Consider the following 2,429-nt stretch of genomic DNA (forward strand, 5'->3'; position numbering starts at 1 on the left):
TTTCTTTCTTTCTTTCTTTCTTTCTTTCTTTCTTTCTTTCTTTCTTTCTTTCTTTCTTTCTTTCTTTCTTTCTTTCTTCCTTTCTCTCTTTCTTTTTCTTCCTTCCTTCCTTCCTTCCTCCCTCCCTCCTCTCTCTCTCTCTCTCTCTCTCTCTCTCTCCCTCTCACTCTTTCCCTCTTTCCCTTTCAAGATAGTTCAGCAGGTAAAAGCATGGATCTTACAAGCCTGGTAAACCTAAGTGTGACCCATGGAACTGATGGGAGAAGTCAAAAACTAACTACTGAAATAGGCCCTCTAACCTCTATCCACACATGCATGTGTAAGACTGCACTTACAAATGTCTCTCTAACACCCACATTAGTAATCGAGAAAAGAGGAAGAGCTCCAGCTCTTCCCATGAGTGAACGTACAACATAAGAGAGACCAGATACTTATCCGAGTGGCCATATTGTGTGACACAGCGTACTGGCACTGTTCACGGTAACAAAGTACTCACTTTAATGATGAAGTTACATGAAAAAGTGCTCGAACTGGACAGTGATAATGGTTACATAATAAGGAAAGTGTTCTCAATGCCAGTGAACTATGTACTTACTTCTGGTCCCAAAGAAACTTGGGACAAGTCTCACTCAGTACCCGTGGCTCCTCCCAGCACCTTCCACCCCACCCCTACCCTCAACCTCTCCTGCCCAGAGGCTGGACTTCCCTTCCCCTTCTCTTCCCCCTGTTTCTCATTCCTATATAAACCTGTTATTTTGATCATGCATGTTCTTCATCCTCAACTCCTCTCTGGTCCACTCCCCTCTTTTCCTCTTCTCTCTTCTCTTTCTCTTTCCACCTTACCCCTCTCTCCTCTCATGGCCTGGTTCAGTCTAAACTTTTCCAGATGCTTCTGGCTGAACTCTCCAATAAAATCCTTCTTCTTAACCATACATACTGTAGTCATGTCCTCCTCTTCATTCACTTACAATGGTTAAAACAAAATGTCGAAAACAGTAAATTTACATATATTTCACAATAAAAAACAGTGTTAGCTGGTTGGATGTAGTGGCTTAATTAAGCTCATCTCAGCACTCAGGATGTTAAGGCAGAGGACTGCCATGAATTTGAGCCCAGCTTGGAATATGTAGCCAGACAAGAGTACACATAACACAGCAAGACCTTATCTCACCATACGTGGTGGAACAATCCCAATTCTCAGGCAAGACGAACAGGAATTAAAGGTCATCCTTGGCTACATAGCAAGTTTGCAGCCAGCCTAGGATACATGAGCTCTTGATTCAAAAAATCCAAGCCAAACAGTACAAGCTAGGTGACATAGCTGGAGCTTGCAATCCTAGCAGTCAGAGATTGCTACATAACGTTCATTGGTTTCAGGCTGACCTGGTTTACACAATGACTTCTGAGATAGCCTGGGCTATTTAGTGAGACCCAGACTCAAAACAAACAAAGAAACAAAACAAACTAAAACAAAACAAAAAGCCCAAAACTACAATAATAAAGATTCTATAATGACACTTTTATAAAAGATTACAGAGACTGAGAAAATATAATCTTCAGGTAAGGAAATTAGTTTCAATAAATTACTAGAGGGCAGGCAAACTGGTAAGAGCTGGGGCAGGGTAAGTAGTTCTCTTAGAAGACACCATACCACTGTGTTGGAGGAGAGTGAACTTAAGGCTAAGATGACTAACTCTTATCCTGAAGTCAAAATGGAAAGCTTTAACTCAGCCTCAGGCAAGCTAGATGGGGGTGGGGGGAGCAGAGCAAGCCTAAGAACAGAGAAATCAGACTGGGCAATGGTCAGGAAGACCTGGGGTTGAGTCATACTGTTCAGCTCCTACAGAGACAAGTACAAGCGACTTCAGCCTCTTCTAAATGAGTTGATGGTGGACAATATCAAGACAAATGAGGGTAGCCTGGGACTTTTTTTTTCTTTTCTTTTTTTCCGAGACAGGGTCCCTTGCATCTCCGGCTGGCCTCAAACTTCCTATTGAGGATTACCTTGAACTCCTGACCCTTCTGTTGATAAAGATGGAGCTTTACTGGTTTGCGTATTTAAGAGTGCTGGACAGGTGAGATCAGATTTGTTGGCAGTGGTGGGGTTTGAATTCAACCTTGTATGTGCTACACAAGTGATCTTCTACTGAGTTACATTTCCAGCCCTTGCTTGGAATTACCTTCATTGTAATAAGTTAGATGTAATTCTCTGAGCTGTAAGAGCACACCCCAGGGCCTGGGACACAGATGGCTTAGTGGGGAAGGGCATCGCCACCAAATTTGAGGACATTAGTTCTTCCCCTACCACATGCTGGGAGAGAACAGACTCAAGTTGCCCTCTGACCTCATACAGTAAGGCAATGTAATAATTTTTTTTTTTTTTTTTTTTTTTTTTTTTTTTTTTTTTTTTTTTTTTTTTTTTTTTTTTT

The 2,429-nt window shown here is 41.8% G+C and overlaps 1 protein-coding gene across 4 annotated transcripts in view; it reads left to right on the forward strand.

Moving 5' to 3' along the window:
* Xiap (X-linked inhibitor of apoptosis) overlaps positions 1-2,429 on the forward strand; it is a 46,182-nt gene that overhangs the window by 5,191 nt on the left and 38,562 nt on the right. Inside the window, exon 2 of one of the 4 annotated variants that reach the window (XM_029473003.1) lies at positions 1,958-2,075. The exons of the other annotated variants lie outside the window; for them this stretch is intronic. The gene's annotated coding sequence lies outside the window, so the exon portion shown is untranslated. The remainder of the gene's footprint in view (positions 1-1,957; positions 2,076-2,429) is intronic. 4 annotated transcript variants of the gene reach the window in all.

This window comes from Mus caroli, chromosome X (assembly GCF_900094665.2).
Source record: "Mus caroli chromosome X, CAROLI_EIJ_v1.1, whole genome shotgun sequence".
In the NCBI taxonomy this organism is placed as follows: domain Eukaryota; kingdom Metazoa; phylum Chordata; class Mammalia; order Rodentia; family Muridae; genus Mus; species Mus caroli.